Raw genomic sequence first — 22,414 nt, 5'->3', positions numbered from 1 at the left:
TGCTAGGTACCTGCAGTAATGTAGAAAATAAACCTAACGTAAGAGAAAATAAGTCTTCATATGTCACTGCCATTCCAATTACCATTCATTGTTAAAATGTCTACTCAATTTTCTTTTTAAGCTGTCATGGTGAGTTGCTCTTTAGTATTTGATTTTGGTTTTATATTAATTATTTCACGATATTTTAGTTGCTTATTTTTATTGTATCTTAGCTGTGCAGTACTCAACAATTCAAGGGGTGGCCACTTTATAAATAACAATATTGGCATTACTGTCGTTATGAAATGACCAAATATTAATTGCTATTAGTAATGTTAGTACAGAAAGGCCCATTAGCTTAAGAGTCCTCATCTTGCAAATTTACTTCTTTTGGACTACTCATCATAGCAAATGCTCAGGGCTGGGCCAATAATAATCATTTTCAGTATGTTCTCATTCCTTGATAGAACACTGAAAAAATCTGGGAGCATTTAAAGAGTGTAACTGCTGATCTTCTAGCTCCTGCTACTTTTCAAAGAACTATAAAGTAGCCCTATTGACACCAGTGGCAAAGCCCATTCATGTGGGTTTGGGATCCGTGTCTTTGGGATCCGGCCCATAGATTTTGGGAGGTAGAGCAGTAAAACCCAGAACCTTGGCATTCACAAAACAGAGAGGAGTTTCCTGTATGGGGCCGCAAGTCTGTAGTTAGTGGTGGTTTGTACAAAATCTGTCTAAGCTCAGAGAACCTCCACTACAGCAGCACAGAACTCATTGGATTTTCTGATGCAAATCGATAGAAGTGGCTCATGCCACTGATTTTATTGTTGTAAGCAGAGCAACAAAGGGGTGGATGGATTTAGCTGGCATCAGCTGCTCTTTAACTCATGATAAACAACCCCCCAAAAGCAAAAGCTCAGAATTGTTAAGAGAAATTTTCTTTTATTGGACAATCAGGGGGTCCAGTCCTGCAAACACTTAAGCTGTAGTGCTTCAAATTGTGCCCACATGACTAAATTTGAACACTCACAGCAGGGAATGCTACACTCAGCACTAAGGGCCTCAAGCCACATCCAAAGTCACCTTCTGTCTTGTACTTTTAGCCCTTTTATTTCTTTCTTCTTCCTGTGTTTAAATCAGTTCCCCACGGTTAGAGCCCAGGCCAGCAGACTGGCATGTAACCTTAAAAGCCTTTATTTACTTTCTGTTTGGAAAGTTACCTTTTCCTATAGTACAGAAAATGTTGGGGGAGGGGAATTCAGAGCATAAACTGACAACTTGACAAATGCCCATCACGTACTGAAAAAAAAACCCAAACCCAGCTCTGAAAACATTTGTACATATCATGGTGTTTACTCCATTGTTCCCTAGGTAGGCATTTACTCTGCATTGATCGCCTCAGTCTCTGTCACGTCAGCATCATGCTGGCTCTGAGGATGAGTTTGGAAAATGCGGGGAAACGTGCCAGGAGGCAGTGCTGGTGGATGCAATCCTATGAATTCATCACCCTGGCCCCACAGATATATGGTGGTGCTCTATACAGTATGAGGGCCCAATCCTGCCTCCATTCACATCAGTGGGCCATTGTTCACAATGAGAGTGGGACTGCACCCAAAGTCAGCACAACTGTATTAGTAGTAAATTGCTAAAAATAATATCATTCCTTGTTTTGGTTCCATTTACATTTTAATTACTCTCCTGTGTATTTTAATTCTGTTGTTCCATGGTGCCGCGAGTGTTTTTCAAGAGGGAGAATGTGGACACACATTTTATCAGTTAATACACACACTGGACTCAGATCCTGCATTCTTCCTGTTCTCAAGATTCCCAGGGCAAGCAAGGAGGGCAGGGTTGGGCCTACACACAACTCCTCATGCTTCTTTGACCACTGTGGGGGGCAGGGATGCTGTTACTGGGCTCTTCTATTATTCTGAGCAGTACCCCCAACAATTCAAGGGTTGGCCACTTGCTACTTTCCAATTGTGTGGGAAAGAAGGGCTGTCAGCTGGAAACAATAGGGGTATGTCTAGACTACAGGCTTCTGTCGACAGAAGTTTTGTCGACAGATACTGTCGACAAAACTTCTGTCGACAAAGCGCGTCCAGAGTACATTGAGTTCTGTCGACAAAGCGCGTCCAGAGTACATTGAGTTCTGTCGACAAAGCAAGCTGCTTTGTCGACATGGTAGTCTGGACGCAAAGGACAGTTTCCATTCAATAACACCTTCTGTCGACAGAAACTCTGTCAACAGAAGGTGTTATTCCTCGTAAAATGAGGTTTACATACGTCGACAAAACTGCTGAGTTCTGTCGACGTTATGTCGACAGAACTCAGCGGTAGTGTGGACGCAGGTATAGTTTTGTCGACAAAAGTCCACTTTTGTCGACAAAACTGTAGTCTAGACACACCCTAATTGCTTGTCTCTGTTGCACATTCTTTGCAATCAAATTCCAAAACTGGGGGAACAGCAGACCCCTTCTCTTCTTTTTAACCTGTATCTCAGATAGATGCTGGGAGAGGAAACAACCCTTTCACCAAATACTTTTCAATCCCACAATTATTGACTTAATTATTTTTGGCCTGATCATGATAATTTCAATGGCCTCCTCAATACTAGAATTTGGGGTGCAATGCTAGAGCCATAAGAACATACGAATGGCCATACTGGGCCAGACCAACAGTCCATCTACCCCAGTATCCTGTCTGCCAACAGTGGCCAATGCCAAATGTCCCAGAGGGAGGGAACACAATTGGTAACCATCATGTGATCCCTCTTCTGTCATCCATTTCCAGACAAACAGAGGCTAGGGACACCATTCCTACCCATCCTGGCTAATAGCCATTGATGGACCTAACCTCCATTAATCTATCTAGCTCTTTTTTGAACCCTGTTAAACTCCTAGGGTATGTCTACACTAACCTCCTAGTTCGAACTAGGAGGGTAATGTAGGCATACCGCACTTGCAAATGAAGCCCGGGATTTGAATTTCCCGGGCTTCATTTGCACAAGCGGGGCGCCATTTTTAAAACCCCGCTGGTTCGAACCCCGTGCAGCGCGGCTACACGGGGCACGAACTAGGTAGTTTGAACTAGGCTTCCTAGTTCGAACTACCGTTACTCCTCATTCCACGAGGAGTAACGGTAGTTCGAACTAGAAAGCCTAGTTCAAACTACCTAGTTCGTGCCCCGTGTAGCCGCGCTGCACGGGGTTCGAACCAGCGGGGTTTTAAAAATGGCGGCGCCCCGCTTGTGCAAATGAAGCCTGGGAAATTCAAATCCCGGGCTTCATTTGCAAGTGCGGTATGCCTACATTACCCTGCTAGTTCGAACTAGCGGGGTAGTGTAGACATACCCCTAGTCTTTACCACGTCCTCTGGCAAGGAGTTCCACAGGCTGACAGTGCGCTGAGTGAAGAAAAGCTTCCTTTTATTAGTTTTAAACATGCTGCCTATTAATTTCATTTGGTGACCCCTAGTTCTTATATTGTGGGAATAAGTAAATAACTTTTCCTTATTCACTATTTCTACACCAGTCATGATTTTATAGACCTCTATCATATCCCCCCATAGTCTCCTCTTTTCTAAGATGAAAAGTCCAAGTCTTTTTAATCTCTCTTCATATGGGACCCGTTCCAGACTGGGGATTCCTAAGATTTAACTCAACCAGTTCAGCACATGCCAAAAGCAGTATGCCTTATCTAGACTAGGGATGTTAAATATCGGTTAATAAAATAGTCGAGTAACCTCATTAATTCTTATCAGTTACTTGACTATTCCAGTACACTCCAGCCCCACTCCTAAGGAATTCCCTGACACTCCATGCTGCTGCCTGTCTATTAGGGCAGCATCAGCCCCTGTCCAGAGGCAGGTCTGAGCTCCAGGACCCAGCAGAAGCCAGAACTGAGCTGAGCTGCCTGCCTGCCTGCCTGCCTCCTAATACACTTTAAATGCAGAGCCCCAGTGGGGGCAGGTCCCAGACGTGGTATGAGCCAGGACTGAGTCAGGCTTCTGGCCAGCCTGCTTAAAAATGTACTGGTGGGGTAGGGGAGGATGCATGTAGTCTACAGCATTAACCAATAAGTTTTTGCTTATCAGTTAATCAGTTAATCGACTACACTCTTACATCCCTAATCTAGACTAGACTTCTAAAAGCTGTGAGCACATGCCAACATAACCTGGTAAATGGTGGCCTAGGCAACAGATCAAATTTCCAAAAACAGCTAAGTGACTCAGAAACCAAAGTCCCATTTTCAAAAGTGACATGGGCATTGGGAAGCATATGTCTCTACCTTTATAAAAGTTACCTAATCTATTGCCCAGGCAGTGGTGTACATGGGCCTATGAACAAGAACTCTAAGGGGTTGCAGCTTGATTTCATTTTCCATTGTGGCATTTGGTGTCCCCATAAAAAGTGTGAAATAATGACATTAGCACCTGTCTGAGCGCCATTAAACAGAAATGCTAAACATACCAGGAGACCTCATAAGGCAGGTGAAATAAAAACAAAAGCTTTCTCCCCCACTAGATTCCAAGGTTGAGCAACCAAACAGATCAATAGTTTTATATTAAAAAGAAAAGTAAAAATGTAAAAGAATCCGATTTTGTCTCCCACCCCTTCAGTTCTAATGCCTCTCAAGCCAAATCATCCCTTAATGAGCAGTTTTGTTTAAAATGACACGCTTGACATGAAAAATCATATGTCTCTCTGAAATGTATTCATCTGCAATAGCCACTAACAACATCTAAGATTCCAGTGATTGGGGAAGGAGAGGACAATATTTTAATCTGTGGTCTCCGAGTGTTTAATTTGTGCCATGGGCAGCATTTTGGGCATAGGCAGCTTTAATATCCCTGTATAGCTGGTCCTAATCCTGCAGCTGCTCTGTGTATAATTGCCTTTACCACCATGAGTGATGTTAATGGCATTGCCCAGGGTTGTAAAATTAAGCACATGCATAAATGCTTGCAGATTTGAGGCCTGACCTGTCAAAATGGAGGAAGTGGCTAACTGAAAAGACCACTAATAAGCATGAAAAGAGGAGTAGAAAAGCTCTAACCAAAAATGTTTATAGCATTTTTAAACATATATAAGAATATTAATAATATTAGAAAGTGGATGATTTTGAAAGTAGGCAGTATCAAAAATATCATGTTGACAATGTCCCTTTTGGACTGACGGCAGAACATAATCCCAGATTTGCCCCACATTGCTTGGTTTGGCTTTTACTGTACTATTATTTTCTTTTGCTAAAAGAACCAGCTGCTCAAAGTCCAATTTCCTTCTCCTCCTGGCTGTTTTGCCATTGCTCCTGAGTTATTCAACATTAAAACTTCTTTCCATTTTGCTTGGCCTGTGCCTTGCTCATTAGATTTAAATGCTTCAGGAATGTCTCCAGCTCTGCTTCAGTTTAGCAGAGTGACAATCTTAGGCAAATGTTTTCAATGTGTCTTTCAACGTGTGGTTGTTTTTCTTTTTGTTTGTTTGTTTTGTTTGTTTGTTTGTTTGTTTTAATAACTTTTCTGTTTAATACTGGGGGGGGGGGGTTGGAATTACCCTTTTTGAGAGAAAATTTCTCCCTGACTTTTGTTTTCTGGTAAGCCCTTGCTCACAAACCTATCGTATAAATGGGAAAGGTGAATATGCAAACTGGCTCTGATTAAAGACAGAGGAATTTTTCATTCTGTTTCAAGATTTCTAGTGAACTTCAAAGGACTAATGAAGATTTAATCAGAGATAGATAGATAGATAGATAGATAGATAGATAGATAGTAGGAAGTAGAATATCTATCTATCTATCTATGAAAACTAAGACAATTCCCCCTTTAAATAGGTGTTTGATTTCCAAAGTAAAACAGCTGCCATCGCAATAAAACCTGGAAGCAGCTTTCCTTGTCTAAGGCTTGAAACCTCTTGCTGACAAAGACTTTCCTATCTCTACCTACCAAGCCTACCTAGAGTATTAATTTGTAGTATCTGTCACAATAATAGACTATAGATGCTGAAAAAGAATGGTGGTGGTGCCTTTTCAAATGCAATAATTTAAAAATTGAATGTTTAGCTCACAATCTTTAGGTGGTATAGATGTTTAGTTCACAGTCTTACTCAAAGTAAATTGTACCAAAAAGACAATACATATCATTACAATAGACATACACAATTACATATGTCACTTATCAAAACTATACAGTGCCACCGTTGAAAGGATAAGAACAATGACAGCTACTTCTAGTCAAAAATCTATAGCTATTAACCACAGTTATTAACAGAGGGACACATCTAAAAACACAAATAAATTATATTCATTAAAAACAGGTGATGCAAGAAAATTAGTAAACTCTCATAGCTCAGTCCTGCAAGTTGCTGAGCTCCCTAACCTGATCATCAATGTTCTTATGCACGTGCTTAATTGTAGGTATGGGACTATTCACATACTTAAGCATGTGCATAAGTACAAATGGATATCTAACCAAAATATGTAGTACAGATTGCATCCTCTGTAGAGCAGAAACTATTTACCCAGTACAACAGGGGTCTGACTGTAACAGAGGCTGCTAGGCACTACACCAGCAAGAATAATAATAACTGATCATCCCTGTGGCTCTCAAGGTGCTCCTTGAGTCATTTCCCTAGCACAGTGTCTCAGCCTGGGGCCAGTTCTGCTTCTACAGGATTCCAATGGACCCCCTAGTCCAGCTGCTGTCTCCAAACTCCTCTTCAAGGGAGGAGATGACATGGTGGAAGCAGCGAGGGGACCACCAATGTCCAAAGCCACCTTTTGGGTAGATTTGAGTTGCTCCAAATTATATAATTGTATTGGATTGTTTGCTGTTGTGTCCTGTGGGTATTTGATTAAGCTGCTCTTCATTTTTATTTAACCAAAGTAAATATTTTCCCAAATTATCCTGGGAAAAAAACCTTCCCACTTCTTACTGCTAATCAGCCAACGAACCTAAAACCCCTCTGATGAGTTGGCACTTTGTCACCGACAACTTAATGAAGGAAACAGGGAAAGCCCTAATCGTAACCCTACTCTCTCAGAAAGTCTTTTTACCAATGCCATTTTTTGCAATATAGAAACAAATCACGACAGAGCTCCACAACCATCCCAGCTCCTTGTGAGCTTTTGTCTTGGGCCCAGGAGCAAACCGAGCCACTGTGTAAGGATTAACCTGAACAGTCCTTAAGAAGGCGGCACAACCTTTCTGCCACCCAGCCACAGAGTTACACAATGTGCACAGCACACCTGCCATGCTAATCTTGTATGAGTGTCACTTAGTAGCATTTAAGCAGATAACGTGCCTAGGGTGCTGCTGGGCAGACAGAGCCTTTACTGGAGTTGCTTGAGGGACTCTTTCATTTACTCGCTCCGAGCAGCCTGGTGAGGAAACCCCAAAATCCTAGACCAATAAACCTGTTGACTTTAAAAAAACAAACAAAAGTAAAACGCAAGTGTATAGGCATCCAGAGCTCGATGTGTGGGAAGCTACGGGAACACATCAAGCATGCTGCTTTCAAGGGAAGATCCAACGTCTTACTTTAAAAGTATGCTCTCTCAGTGGCCTTGCGTGAAGGGCAGTGAAAGAGTTACACAACAAAGAGATCACGTGCTAGAATCTGTCAATGCAGGGCAAATTGGAAAAACCTGACTACCAAGCCATGGGGTTTGCTTTGGGTGGGGGGCATCTTTCTGGCCTCTCTCAATCACCAGTTACAATCCAATAGAAAGCATGAGGAGCATTACCACCTGCCAACTTCACACGGGAGGCAGACTTGACTCCTTTCATTTGCTAAAAGCAGTCACCCAGGCCTAAGGTCACAAAGAAATGTAAACAGCCCTGCCAACCGGTGGAATCCTCAGCCTTGAGCTAGGCACCCCAGGGATCTGATGCAGAAGGCGGGTTAGTTGCCTAAGAAAGGGATCCCGAGAAACCAGCAGACTGAGCAGAAAGCCAACAGACTAAGCTAACCAGTAGGAAACAACTAGGAGAGCGTTGTGGCCAAAGCCTCATTCATGAGAAGTACAGTAAACTTCCGATAATCCGGCACCTTTAGGACCCCGGGTGGTGCTGGATTATCAAATATGCCGGACTATCAGAAGGGGGGGTTATGAGGGGTCTGGAGTGGGGTGGGAGGGGATGCCACCGCAGGCCCCTCATAGCCCCCCCCTTACGATAGTCCGGCTCTGCCCCAGGCATCCCTGATTCAGCCGCTGCTGGTCAGTTTCAGCAGCAGCTGAATCTGGGATGCCTGCAATAGAGCAGCTGGGGTGCTGCCGGGTTGGTCCCGCAGCGCTGTCCTTTGGCGCTGCGGGACCAACCCGGCAACACTCCAGCTGCTCTGCCCCAGGCATCCCCAAGAGCAGCTGGGGTGCTGCTGGATTGGTCCCGCAGCCCCGAGGGGCAGCGCTACGAGACCAACCCGGCAGCACCCCAGCTGCTCTGCTCCCGGCTTCCCCGATTCAGCTGCTGGTCAGTTTCAACAGCAGCTGAATGGGGGAAGCCTGTCCGGCTGCCCCAGCACTTCCGGGTTCCTGATGGTGCCGGACCATCAGGAGTCCCGGAGCATTGGATGCCGGACTAATGGAGTTTTACTGTAGTTAGGCACCAAGGGGCTGGAAGGTCTTGACCTGAGATTTCTCATTCGCCACAGAAGAGGTATCTGACTACAAAGTCATTGGGTTTGCTTAGGGGAGGAGACGTCTTTTTGGCCTCTCTCAATCACCTTCATTAAAGCTGTTCCACTCCGTAGAAATGTTTTTTGGTGCAGGGTCTTGAACCCAGCTCTGGCATGCTTAGAACACACCTGCCAGATCAGGCCATCAGGTGATGTGGGCAGGGGGGAATCTCAACAGGGCTTAGGAGTGAGCAAGGATACCAAGCAGCTCATCAGCATTAGAACTGTAATCAGCTGTACACCTGCCCACCCCATGGCAACTGAGGCTATGTCTACACAACACTCTTCTTTTGGCGCTGCACCACGTATGTATTCAGGCAGCCTCCAGGCAGGTTTAAGCAGCAGTGGAGATGGTGAGGGGAGCAGAGCACTGACATGCCTGAAGGCTCTGGGTATGAACCCTAGTATACACTTTGCATGGCTTTCTGCTAGTCTAAACCATCCCACACTGCTATTCCTAGAGCGTATTTCAGTATTACATTTAGTGGGTTTAGACACTATCCTGCTGGTTCCCTGCTATTAGAGCTTTTCCCTGCTGCAGAGAAAGAGTCTGACATCAAGGAAAGGCCCTGGCAGTGGAGAGTGAGTGGGGAATGGCTCCCTGCAGCCCACACTTTTTACTGGCACGTGTAGCTATACACAGCAGTGGGGTGTGATATGCTGTACTACTACACATGCCACACAAAGCAGTATGTAGTGTAGACTTAGCCGTACCAGCCATGGGAGTTCAGAGGCTACAGCATTAGGGTGGGTTGGGCAGCAACTGAGCCGGTGCTTGGTGCATTTGAGTGGCATAACATGCATCTTAGCTGCATGACGTGACAGCAGGGCACCTAAGCTGCTTTGTGGATCCGACCCTCTTGCTTTCCTCTCCTTTTCGCTGGGATTGAGCCAGCACTTCAGCATCGAGAAAGATGCGCCAGGATGTAAATGAGGAATGCCTGATGACTCCACAGTTGGGGAAGGGATGCCTGAGACCCCCAGACGAGTGCCCAAGGAAGAGGTGATAAGTTGAGTGTCAGTTCTGGATGATCAGCACCTCTAAAAATTAGGCCATGAAGACTGACATCGCAAAGGCCACCACCAAAAAAGCATTGAGAGTGGTTGGGGGCTCGGCAGCTAGCAGGATCTGGCCCTAACATAGCAGCTAGCCAATAAACCAGGCTTCAGCATAACTTTAGGTTTATCATCTGCCATAACATGGTCAAGAACAGGCACTTTGCTACTTGATTTCATTTTTACATGCTGCATGTCATAGTCAGAAAGTTGTATGGCCAGAAGGGCCCACCACAGTTTGACCACTTCTATGCCACAGGTCACCAGCACCACCCAGCCATGCTAACTCCAACCACTAGAATTAGATCAAAGTACGACAGCCCTCTGTGTGTCTGCTAAATACATAAAATGTAATTTCAGAAGCAATTGCTACACTTGCAAGAGGAAATGTTGCCTACAGATTTATGGTTACCCACCTCAATTATCTCGTGGAGGTTTATTTAAGCTTAGGAAGCATTTAGTATAATGTATGGGCTGGAATTTGCTCTTATGGAAAGTCGTGAGAGTGTTGCTATTAACAACTGGGAGAACAGAAGCAGATCCTATTTGTTTTATTTCCTGTACTTTTCACACCCAGATGTACTGGAGTGCTAATGGCCGAATAAAACCTGGTGAAATGTAATGCACATCCGAATTATTTCAGAAGCACAGGCTAAGATGTAGCAATAACAAACCAACCCTGGGAAGTTCTGGGTTACACAAGTTACCCAAAATATGATTTGTAAAGCTCATCACAGCACCAAGACAGAACACTGGGATATTTAAGCAAATAACAGCTGTGATTTTATAAGAGGATTTCTGAATGGGATTGAGGCCCATTAGGAGCACCAAGCTAGTTCCTACACTTGTGATAAAATCCCCTTCCATCTAATTTTCCTGAAAGAAGCAAAGGAGATGAGGGAATGAACAGAACTCTCTGTCCTGAGTCCCGGGTGTACTTCACCATCTACAGATCAGGAGAGCTGCAGCAGGTAAATACCCGAGGTGAAGTCCACAGGAATTGTTGGGAGCCCTGGATCGATCTGAGAAAACAGATCCACTTTGGTATCTCCAACTCATGAGCTCTGTGTTGGTGAGTGGCAGTCCAAAGCAGTTCAATAGGCAGCCTAATAATATTGTATTATCAGGATAATTAATACAGGCAGTCCCCGGGTTACGTACAAGATAGGGACTGTAGGTTTGTTCTTAAGTTGAATCTGTATGTAAGTCGGAACTGGCGTCAGCCGCTGCTGAAACTGATCAGTTTCAACCGCGGCTGAATCTGGACGCCAGTTCTGACTTACATACAGATTCAACTTAAGAACCCCAGGCATCCCCAAGTCAGCTGCTGCTGAAACTGATCAGCGACTGATTCCAGGAAGCCTGGGGCAGAGCAACTCTGCCTTGGGCTTCCTGTGGTCAGCCGCTGGTCAGTTTCAGCAGCAGCTGACTTGAGGACGCCTGGGGCAGAGCAGCTGGGGTGCTGCTGGGTTGCTCCAGTAGCGCGGCTCCTCGGCACTACTGGAGCAACCCAGCTGTTCTGCCCCAGGCATCCTGATTCAGCCGCTGCTGAAACTGACCAGCAGCGGCTGAATCAGGACGCCTGGGGCAGAGCAGCTGGGGTGCTGCCGGGTTGGTCCAGAGCGGCACTGCGGGACCAACCCGGCAGCCCCCAGCTGCTCTACCCCAGGGGTAGGCAAGAAAAGCCTGGTCTGCTGGGGGGGGCCCACTAGCTGCACCCCCCCCCCAGCAGACCAGGGGGACAGGAGCAAAGCCGCAGAGCACGCCCGCAGCGGGACAGCCCAAGTGCGCCTGGGCTGCCCCACTGCGGGTGTTCTCCAAGGCTTTGCTCCCTGTCTCCCTGCAGACCAGGGAGACGGGGAGCAAAGCCGCTGAGCACGCCCGCAGCGGGACAGCCCGGGCGCGCTTGGGCTGTCCCGCTGCGGGCGTGCTCAGCAGCTTTGCTCTCCATCTCCCTGGTCTGCAGGGAGATGGGGAGCAAAGCCTTGGAGCACGCCCGCAGCGGGACAGCCCAGGCACGCCCGGGCTGTCCCGCTGCGGGCGTGCTCCGCGGCTTTGCTCCTGTCCCCCTGGTCTGCTGGGGGGGTCCAGCAAAGCCCTGGACCCCCCCCCAGCTGACCAGGGGGACAGGAGCAAAGCCGCCCAGGCGGCGGGAGTCCCGCCGCCTGGGCGGCTTTGCTCGGGTGTCCCTGGTCTGCTGGGGGGGTCCAGCGGCTTTGCTGGACCCCCCCCCCCCCCAGCAGACCAGGGAGACTGGGAGAAGCTTTTCTCGCCCCGGAGGACACGGGTGGTGACCCGCCGCCCGTAAGCTCCGGGGCGAGAAAAGCCCTGTTTGTAAGTGCGGATCCAACATAAGTCGGATCCGCGTAAGTCGGGGACTGCCTGTAATGAGGATTAGGCTTATGAGACCACAAAAGGATTTTTTAAATGTCCCTGGTTTGGAACTGTGATTCTTCCTTGCCGCTGGAACTTGGGACCCTGCACTTGTGAGAGAGTATCCAACTACTTTCTAACATTAGTTTGTATTTTCTTAAAATAATGTATTAACTCAAAATGATAACAGTGCTAGGATCTAACAATATAGCCTAGAGGCAGGTACACAGCCTGTGATTTGCTATTCAAACTTCCACAAATAGTTCTGCCGAGACACATACACCCCTAAGCCAGTCCTGATCTGCATATTTCAATCTTGGGACGTCTTCAGCTGCTCAATTGTATAACCTGCGTAGCAGTTTTGAAATGTGTGCAGATGTTGGGACGAGAGACCACCAAATGTACGTTACCTTGTGCCCCAGGCTAAAGTTGAATGCAGCTCTCCAGAGGTAAGTGGAGGTGCTGGTGGACTAATTTACTGAGCACCAAGACCTCTACATTGGGCCCATATCCAAGAAATTATTATTAATGGAACTTGTACCAGCTACACTTCTGAAAGTGTACATCAGTTATTTTAAGGCTGGCTGGCAATAACTTCTTTCCAAGCTTCTGGCCTGGTGTGGATGTCACTGGCGATGTCCATTTGACAATGTGGTAGGTGTGTCCTTTGTTCCCCTCATGGAAGGCAGGATCCTTGTCAGTGTAGTGAGGGAACAGAGAGACTGGATGTCAACACTAAAGTAAATCTTAGGAAGGACGAGCGGTTAATGGCAGCCTGAGGTATTTACCGGAATCACTCTGCCCTACGTTACAATCATAAACTACATTTACAAATATAAACATTTTAGCCCTTGCATTGTCTCTGGAGCAATCTTTGGAAAACTGTTTTGCATCTGCCACTAGGTCTTCTTCACAGCATCTTCACAATACTGCCAGATCAATAGGGCTGCTTAGCATATTGTGCATGGAGAGATTATCCAAACCTTTCCTCAGTTCTCTGAATGATTTTGTTACTCACTGCTTTCTAATCTTCCAGTCTACTCAGTCAGGAGCAGCAACCGCCTGTGCTAGCCCATAGGCAAGGTGGACGGGAGGGCGGGGGGGGGGACAGTTCAACGCTCCCAGAAAGGGGTGGGGCCTTGGTGGGGCTGGAAGCAGCCAGTCTTTTGTGTCTCACGGAGTGCAGCATACCTCCCGCCCAGTCCCCAAAGCCACATGGAGCATGCAATGCAGCACTCTGGTAGTGATTCAAAGGGCCCAAGGCTCCAGCCGCTACTGGTGACACAGTAGCAGTGGTGGCAGTCAGAAGCCCTGCACGCCCCCCCCCTTTGAATCACCGGGCGGGGGCAACTGCCCCTTTTACCCCCCTCCCCTCTCAGTTAAAATATTGTATTTTGTATGAATGCTGCTGACAAAGTCTTAACTGGACCTAGGTTTTCTGATCATGTTACAATTTTAAAATGTCTTCACTGTCTTTCAATAAGATTGCAGTTTAATTTTACAGTAATAGCACTTCACATTTCTCTTGCCCTGTCACCGTAGGATCTTACAAGCCTGACCAGAAGAAGAAGTAGTATTTTCTACCCAAAGAACTCAAAGTGTTTTAGCAATCAGTTAGATTAATATTATCTGTATTTTACAGAGGTGAAATGGAGGCTCAAAGGCCTTGTTTACACTGGTAATTTTTTCTAAAAAGTAACCCAGTGCTGCAAACAACGTGCAGCACATCACTGCAAGTGGGAGCAGCTGTGGAAGCACTCATGTAGACAGTGCCAGAAAATGCCAATATTTTAACATGGGGTTGTGTGGACCAGCTCCGAGCAGGGTTAGATGATGAGGTGCTTTAAAAGAACAGGGCTACTTGGAGGGCTGTTTGCATGGATTCCCATCTTTACTGCTGACAGTGGGATTGTACCATCTTTAGCAGAGGTGGAAGTGTTTGTTCATTCATTTAAAAGGCTAATGTGGCTCGGCCAAAAAGATTAAATTAAAGCTGGCTTAATTTCCCAACTAGCAAATTCTTATCATTTCACCTCTGTTCTACTATTTAATATTAAACACATCCCACTCCCCTGCTGCAAGCCATATAGTAGGATTAGAAGTATTTGGTCACAAACTAATAAAATACCATTGCTCGATACTGAGAAACCCAGCCCTTCTGAGAAACTATGATAATCTCACAAACGTTTTTTAGAAAACTCGTAACAAGATAACTAAAAAATGAATTTAGTTACACTAGTGTAAAGCCTTACTCTATAATGACTTTAAATGGTTTGCATTGCACATGCATTGATTTAGCTTACAGCATAAACTGATTAAAGTGCTTTTTGAACAAGTTTCAATACATGTACTTTGGGGGTTGCCCCGGTGAAATTAGATTGATTTGAATGGGTTTAGTTACCCCCAGAACATTTTTTAATATACACCACGATTCAGAGGGTGCATCTACATAGCACCGTAACGCAAAATAAGATACACAATTTGAGCTATTTCGAAATAGCTAATTTAGTCATTTGGCACTGTCTACATAGCACCAAATTTCGAAATAAAGCACTATACCAAAACGTCCCTTACTTCTCATAGAATGAGGTTTACAGGGACATCAGAATAGCGAGCCCAAAATACCAGGTTTTCTGTGAAGACGTGGGATAGCTATTTCGGGATACCTCAGTATCCTGAAATAGCACTGAAGTGCAGACATAGCTTAAGGGCCCAAGACTGCAAACTTTGTTTTATGCAAGAAATCCATTGACTGCAACAGGAATATTCATGTGAAGAGGGGTTTGCAGGATCAGAACCTAAGGCAACAGATATGTTATTTTCTGGAAGTACCAGACTTAGAATCACAGAAATGTAGGGCTGGAAGGAACCTCAAGAGGTCATCTAATCCATCCCATGCACCCAGTCCGGTTCTCTCTTTTGCTTTTCCATCTGAAAAAAGCATCAGTTTTTGGTAAAGACAGAAATAGATAGACCAGGACACCTCTGCCTGAGGGAGACTAGCTACGCTGATATTTGATATAAGAGCTCAGCCTGAAGTGAGAGGAAGGAGATGTGATGGATGGTTAGTAAGAAGTTACTTGACTTGTGTTTGTAATAGAAGCTCTTTGGATTTTCCCTGAGATCTCAACGCAGACAAGAACGTCATTTGCATTCCCACCTTTACCCACTTCCCGCAGATGGAGTAATTTTGTATCGTTTGGGACACTTAAAAGAAGAAAGCAAGAAAGAAAGACATTGTTTGACATGCTGTCTCCTAAGACTCTGCTGTTTTGGAAACCATTCCTGGATTTGTTTCATATTATACCATTCACATATACTAATCTTAGTTTGATGTGAATAATCCACTTCCCTGCAGGAAGAGTTTACCAGGCATGACAGCAGGAGCCCACCAAACCAGTAAGACAGAGATTACTACAGAGATTAATCCTGCTCACTTGCTTGCTCTTTCCTCAAGAATTAAGGGTCATAGGAATTTGAGCAATACAAACATAGTCTGAACTCCCACAGTGTTCTCCTGGCACCCATCTAGACAGCCCCATCTCCTTTTCTTTACAATGTCACCTTCTGAAAGCAACAGCATCCTTTCTGCGGGCAAAGTGCATACACATCCCGGAGGTTACATTTTCATCATTTCCTCAAATTATCAAATACAGTCTGTTAATTTCAGCCATGTCTGCTCAAATACTCATTTAGAACTTTCTAACACTTAGGACTTGTCTCTGTGTCATGGTGGATTGGTGCTGCAACAATCAATCCACTGACCAATTTATTACATCTGCTTAGACACGATAAATCAATCTCCAAGTGCTCTCTCATTGACTCCAGTACTCCACCAGGGCAAGAAGAGTAGCCAGAGTCAACGGGAGAGCAGTCCCCACTGACCTTACTGCATGGAAGACACGGTGGTGAGTATGTCAACTTTAGCTATGCTATTTGTGTAGCTGAAGTTGTGTAGAGTAGATCAACAGGGGGAGGGTATAGTGTAGACAAGGCCTTTGTTCTAACACAGCATTTTGGATCTGCAAATCACAGAGGGCAGTAGGTCTCATACACCCTGGCTGTGTCTACACTGGCCACTTATTCCGGAAAAGCAGCCACTGTTCCAGAATAACTTGCCAGCTGTCTACGTTGGCCGCTTGCTTTTCCGGATGTAAAATCATTGTTTTTCCAAAAAAACTATGCTGCTCCCGTTCAGGCAAAAGTCCTTTTCCGGAAAAGCATCCTGCCAATGTAGACGTGCTTTTTCCGGAAATACTTATAATGGAAAACTGTTCCGTTTTAAGCATTTCCGGAAAAGGGTGCCAGTGTAGACGTAGCCCCTGTTTTACAGATGGGAAAGCTGAACCACAGAATGGCAACTTGATCTGCATAAAGGTGCCACACCAAGGTTATGTCTACACTGGCGGGTTCTTGTGCAAGAACATCTTGCACAAGAGTTCCTGCACAAGAACTCTTGCACAAGAACACGTCCACATGCTTTTGCACAAAAGCATCCATGGCAGTGTGGACACTCTCTTGCGCAAGAAAGCTCTGATGGCCATTTTAGCCATAGGGCTTTCTTACGGAAGAAACCCCTGCTGCGCATCCACACTGCCCTCTTGCACAAGAGCTCTTGCGCAAGAGAGCTTACACTTGTTAGAAAAGAGCGTAGCTCTAGCGCAAGAAGCCCTCTCTTACCACGCTTTACTGTAAATCTTTTTGTGCAAGAGCGGGCAGGCAGTGTGGACGCTCTGCGGAAGAATGGCCATTCTTGCGCAAGAACCTGCCAGTGTAGACATAGCCCAAGAGAGTGGCAGAACTGAGAATGGAACTGAAGTTTCCCAAGTCCTCTCCCTCTGCCTCACCAAACTCTATCAGACAGTTCTTAACCAAAACTCAATTCCATATTTTCCACCTTAGGCCCATGGAAGATAAGTCCATCAGTGGTGATTAGCCAAGATAGTCAAGAGAGATGCAACCTCATGATCTAGATGTAACTAAGCATCTGACTGCCAGATGCTGGGGCTGCACAACAGTCGATGGATCATTTGATAATTGCTCTGTTCTGTTCATTCCTATGATTCATCTGGCATTGGCCACTGTCAGCAGACAGGATACTGGGCTAGAAAGACTATTGGTCTGACACAGTATGGCCATTTTTATGTTCTTATTTCTAAATTATATACAGATATATGTGTTTTGTGTATTTTACATTATACATACATTCGCATATATGAATAGGAATGCATGTATAATATATATACATAAAAATAACAAGTGGTGATTATATCTCTATGATCATTTGTGGAAATATGTGCTAAACTGTATTTATTGCTGCAGGAATTACATTTGCCTCAGCCCGTTGACTCTCTTACCTGCTTTCTGCCCACTAATCCCTCTTGGCCAGGATTACTTCCCAGTTCGAAACCTCTGAGCAGTTTTACACAGCCGCTGTTTGTTGTAGTTGTTATTTTAGACATCCTTGCTTTCTCCTTTCCACAAAGTCTGGAATTTTCCCCACAAAATTATATGACGCTAATGTGCATGACAGTTTGTATTCAGTCCAGAGCAGGTTTAAGATGAATAGTTCATGAACACTTAGGTCTAGGCACAAGCGCTTCATACCATTGGAAAGGACCCAGGAATTCCCCCCTTGCCAAGAGTGTAATGCTTTTGTCTCTAATCGTGATAGGACACAAGTCATCACACCATAAAATTAGACAGTGTGGTGGATTGTTTTTATATCTTTCTAATATGTATTATTTTCTCTCCCACAGTAACTACACTGCATGCCTTTATAGGAAGGATATGAAATACTGACCAACTTTGACAAACTGTGAAACTCTCAAACATTTTTCATATGTTTTCTTCCATAAAATATGTGGCATATACAATATCCTGGAGGACTGTGTGGTATCAAGATGTTACAGGCATTTGTTGAAGGAAATGTGCATGTTTCACTGGTGGCTTCTCCATTTACCATATGGCTATCTTAAACTCAAAGAATAAAACTTCTTACTGCCCCACTATGTTCTTGCTGTAATACAGTATAACTTGTGCCTGTGCATATTTTATAAGTACAGCGGCAGTGATAGAGAGAAAATCTGTACTTCAAAGAAGAATCCAGATTTTAGAAGTGATCAGTCACTGTGAGAATGTACCCACAAAAAATACAAGCACACACTTCTGATGAGCAGACAAGCCCACAAAACTGTCCTCCCAGACTGTTACTTTCGCTCTTTCACAATTGAAGGCACAGCTGTAAATGGTGAATAAATTACATACAAAAGATAGAAACATCCAGTGATTAAGACACTCAGGACTTTAGAGCTGATCATGGTTAGCGTGCAAATACCTGCAAACAGAGACGCCAAGGATGAGTGTTAATTGTGCGACTGTCTAAAACCGCTTATGGGACTGGGCGTTTCAGTGTCTGACGCAACCCAACAGCTAGTTCTCCCCAAAGGCGGGTGCTATTTACCGGCCTCCCCGAGGCTTGGTGCTCAGAGGCATCTCTGACTGCAGGGTAGCCAGCTGGGGTGGGCGTAGTCATTCCGGGCAGGTCAAGGCCAGGCCCGGACAGCACGAGGAGCAGCGTCCTGTGCCCGGCACGGCTGCCCCCGTGGCCTATTCCGGAGAATCTCTTATTCCTACTTCAAAGTACTGCCGGGGCACAAGGGATGGGACTTGCGGGGCCTGGCGGATCCGGGAGTAGAGCTGCCCGCCTGCGGCAGCTGCTGGCCCCGATGCTCAGCCAGGGCTAGCTCGCCCAGCCCAGCCCAGCCCGCTCCGCCGCCCCCAGGCAGCCCCCGTCGGAGCCGCCCCCAGGGCCCTTCCACTCCGGGCGGGCTGGCTCCCTGCGCTCTCAGCCCGGCTGGACCCGTTCCCTGCGCGCCGGCTGCCTGGGCCTTCCCCTCACACTCGCCGCTCGTCCCCGCGCAGCCGCCTCCCGCCCCGGCCTGCCCGCTCATTGCTGCGGCCCGGGCAGGGGGGCTCCGCGCCAGGGCGCCACCTGCTGCGGCCACTGCCCGGAGCGAGGGCGCGCCCGAGGGGCTAGTTGGCGGGACAAGCAGCGCCTGGCGCCTCCGCCCCGCGCACGTTCACAGGGGGCCGGTCCTCCGCTCCCGCCTGAGGGCAGCCCTCGCCCGCCACTCCCTGCAGTGCGCACACAGCCCGCTCCCCGCCGGCGGGCATGGGGGGCGGGTTCGTCCAGAGCGAGCCGGGCCGTAGCTCTGTGATTCAAGTCCAGCCACGCGAGCCCCGTCCCGCCCCGGGCTGGTGTAACGTGAGTCTCGGGGAACGGCGCGTTCCTCGGGCGACAAGAGCCTCTGCTGCGGGGGAAATCACCCGGCCCGGGCGCTGCCAGATTCAGCCACGCCGCCCTCCCCGTGGCGGAGCACAGCCGGGCAGCGGGCGTGGCACTGCCCCTGCCGGGAGCGGGGCGCTGGGCCCTCAGCTCTCACTGCGGCGCAATAGCCTCTCCGGCGAGGGCGGGAAGCCCCTGGGCTCGGGGGCTTATTTAACCCCAGCGGGAACGGGCCTGGGCTCCTCCGCGCACGTGGTTTCGTGCGGATCGGCTTTTGTGCGATTCCCGGGGAGAGGTGCAAAAAAGGCGCTTCCGAACCAGAGCGAAAATGAGACGCAGCGACACCAGCCTTCGCTCGGTTTCACTAGGGAACGGGGCATGAGTTCCAGGGCACGACACGCAGCCGTCCACCCCGCCCGGGCAGATCCCCGTGGAGCCGCGAACACCGCTCAGCTAACCCCCATGAAACCCAAACCCCGAGCGCCTCGATAACAAGACAGAAAAATACTGAATTGAATGATCAAACCAGTCACAGCTATGCGCGGTTACTCTAAATATTAATCTATTCAGACACACGCCACAATCTATTTGCATGAATTTTCTGTTCTATATCCTCGATTATCCTGATTTAAAATCCTCTCAATGGCCAATTTTGTTTCTTTAATTTCGGTTTCATAAAAATCAAATTAACCCCTGTTAGATAAGGGAAACTTTTAACAAAAATTGGCTTGAAAATATAGAACTTCTGAGAAATAATAAGAAATAATAAATCCATTGTCAGTGTACAAAATTGTCGTTGATTATTTGTTGGAATATTTGGTGCATACGCTTTGAGTTTGGGGCAGTATCTTTTTTATTTAATTTCTAATGCACTTTTTGAGATTTGTTAAGATTTAAATACTTTAACTCCAAATTTCCATTTAATTTGTAATTGTGTTTTGTAAATAAGCATGGTATATAATGTGTGGATACATAGCTAAATAGATAGATTAGATGATGGTATTTGTATATATAAAAGCTAATCTATTTTCACCCAGCAGCAATGGAAAACTATAGCAGATTTGAACTGAATGTATTTAATGAAGTGATTGTGCAAATTAGACTCTCAGATTTTTCAATATTTATACTAGCACCCTAAAAACGATTTTAAAATCTGGTCTTGATTTGCTGTGCTTTATGAAAAACACGTTGCTTTGCAATGTTTCAGACGTTAGCAGCCGTGTTTTACCCGCTTTCCAATATAGCGCTTTGGGGTGTCTCCCTTTATCCCAAATTCATGCAGAAATGGACAAGCTAAACAGTCTTATGTTTTGTGTGTAACCTCCTATAAAGGGTATTAAAATTAACGAAATTAAAGTACCGAAAAATGGGATAACAAGGAAATCTGCCAGATTACCGGAGAAAGGATTTGTTTGATTGATTATCCAGAGGAATAATTTGTAAACTTGATTTACATTATTATTGTTGTTAATATAGTTGTATTATTGTTATTTTTATTGTTATTATCATGGTGTTATTATTTTATTATTTCTCCACTCTTTCTCATTGCTAGGAAGCATTTTCTTCGCGGGGAATTTCCTAAAAATACAATTTTACGCACATCTTTTTGGGTTACACAAGGAAAATAAATTTATGTTGTTGCAATTCAGATGACTATTATTAATAATAATAAATAATTCACTGAGAGCCGGAGGAAGGGAAAAGGGTTTCTAGAATTTTCAATATTTCCTCATCTTTCTTTTTTTTCTTCAAAATCCATTTTTACAATTCTAGCATTTGACCAGTACATTTTTCTCCGGTTTTTATGCTGCATTTCAGAAACGTGCATTGTATTTCGTCATTTAACAATTTGTAAGTAAAACAAGGAATTGCGTCCCAATGTACCGTGGATCCAAATACGGGAGACAGTGTTTTTTCAGGGACGAACAGAAAACTTTACCTTTCCCTCTCCCCCCCCCCCCCAGATAAAACAGTGATTTGGAAATTATACAGACTCCCCCTTTCGCCGCTAATCATAATAATATAATCGCAATAGCAATTGCTGGACTCGCATTCTAATAGATTGTGCAGAAGCAAAGAGCCGGCGGCCACTACCCTAGCAAGGCGGCAGTTCCTCCGGCGAAAAGGAACAGTTTTCATCCAGTGTTTGTTTTCTTCCCCCCTTGCCGCTCTGGCGGTCCAGTTGCTGTCTACAGCGGTGCGCCCTGAGTGCGTTACAGACAGGGACGTCTATGGGAGACATTTACCTCTAAACACGGAAATGGGGGCCTGAGAAAAAACACCCAGGGACAACAGTTGAATTTTTTACCTCGGGCAAATCCCGTCATGAAGTCAATATTTGCATTGGTTTAGAACAAGGAAAACCTGACGAAGCGAATCCAGCCGGGTGTCTGACAGTCCCCAGCAGGAGCCCGGGCTGGGACCCCGCGGCCCGGGGTTGCCCCCGCGGGTTGGGTTTGGCATCCTAGGCCGTGTCTGCCATTGCATGCGGCAGGCAGAGTTGCACTGAGCGCTGTGGTTCGCGATTGCCAGTAACGCAACATTGGGCTGTATTTCATTCCCTTCTCCTCTCTACTTAACTTGTCCCGGGACTGGAATCGAGGCGGGCCAGGCCCAGGGCACAAGCGGGAAAATGAGAACAACCGGCTTCCTGAAATCAACAGCGAGCCCTGCTCAAAGGCAACCGGGCCCGTATGGCCCGCGGGAGTCGGCCTGAGCCACCCACTGCCTGCTCCGGGCCTGGCACACGGCGCCGGGACCTTGAGCTGCAGCCCACAGCGGCCACTGCACTGGCGCCAGACCCCTCCGGGGCCCGATCCTGCCGCCTTGCCTGTCGGTTGCACTGTGCCCTTGTTGGCCTCCCCAAGGTCAGGATCAGGCCCCGAGCCCCGGTGCGGCTCCTGGAGGGCGCGCTCTGCTGCGCGGGGCATTTCGCTCAAGCCCGCAGCCCCTGCGCTGCGCTCAGTGATCAGCCCCGCGCCCCAGCGGCCCAGGACCGGCGGTTCCCGCCACCCTCGCTCTGTCCTGCCGGCAGCTGTTCGCCGC

The 22,414-nt window shown here is 46.6% G+C and overlaps 1 protein-coding gene across 1 annotated transcript in view; it reads right to left on the bottom strand.

The window, feature by feature from the left end:
• Positions 1-22,414, bottom strand: part of TBX15 (T-box transcription factor 15) — a 128,826-nt gene that overhangs the window by 105,610 nt on the left and 802 nt on the right. The gene's annotated exons all lie outside the window — the stretch shown is intronic.

Source organism: Pelodiscus sinensis, chromosome 1, assembly GCF_049634645.1.
Source record: "Pelodiscus sinensis isolate JC-2024 chromosome 1, ASM4963464v1, whole genome shotgun sequence".
Classification (NCBI taxonomy): domain Eukaryota; kingdom Metazoa; phylum Chordata; order Testudines; family Trionychidae; genus Pelodiscus; species Pelodiscus sinensis.
Note: the sequence above shows the minus strand (reverse complement) of the source record. Positions and strands in the feature narration are given on the sequence as shown.